Source organism: Cryptomeria japonica, chromosome 6 (assembly GCF_030272615.1).
Source record: "Cryptomeria japonica chromosome 6, Sugi_1.0, whole genome shotgun sequence".
Classification (NCBI taxonomy): domain Eukaryota; kingdom Viridiplantae; phylum Streptophyta; class Pinopsida; order Cupressales; family Cupressaceae; genus Cryptomeria; species Cryptomeria japonica.
This window is the reverse complement of record NC_081410.1, coordinates 501,181,818-501,182,829: the sequence shown is the minus strand read 5'-3', so window position 1 is coordinate 501,182,829 and position 1,012 is coordinate 501,181,818.

Sequence of the window (1,012 nt, the reverse complement as noted above, 5' to 3'; positions counted from 1 at the left end):
AATCCTTATGACCAATGTCGGGTATCTCTTTGGTGAAGTAAAGCATCAGACAGACAAGTAGGTTTCCAAAGCGAAAAGTTCCTTTCTTGTCACCTTTAATCTTCTTCAAGTTATCAATCAATTCATCCTTAAGCCATTCACAAACATCAATTTTAGTGTTGTTCTTTACCATCTCATATTCACTGTGAATACAAAGGCTAGAAATCGAATTCAATCTGTTTGCATGTGTTACTCTATAGCCAGGTACCATACTCACATATCTCACATTTGCATCTCTAAAATCATTGACTCTAAGGGATTTGATGTCGGATGTAGCTCCGGTTAAGCTCATCACACCCTTGTTAGGTATTTTCTTGGTTTTGTTAGGCCTACTACCGATTGAGGGTAAACCAGTAAGTGTCTTAATTGCTTCCTTTGTTATTTTGCAAACTGAATCTAACCACATAAATTCTCCATGGACTCTGCTCAAGACAAGACAGACTACTTCCTTCAAAAATTCAGGAATGCTTAGAATTTCAACAAAACCTAAGTCTTCAACAATCTTATGTTCAGGGTTATTCAGACCTTGCTCATCAGTAATAGCATCATTAAACATTTTCTTCAAGTCCTCAGTCCCTAGGTCTTCTATGTTGTAGTGGATATAGATTCTTGAGTCTTCGACAAAAGCAACACCCTTCGGAATTTTCAAAAAAGCTCTGATAGAATCATCTTGTTTAGCAATTTTAGGTATAATCTTGAATACAGGTCTAGGGTGCTTGATGTTCTCTACCATAGTAGGGTTTGTAATAAACTTAGGTGCAGAAGATGAAGATGCTATTTTGAAAGATAAATACCTCTTAACTTGAAATCCTTGAATGCTTGAAAATCACTTCGTTGCTTCGCCTTTAGATTGCCCTTGCTCAAAAACCGCATTAAATGCTTGCCGGTTTAGTGAAAACTTAACACATCTACTGGTAAAGAAGAAATGTATCATCAACCGAGGGTAGAATGCATGATTTTCAACTTGCTGCAA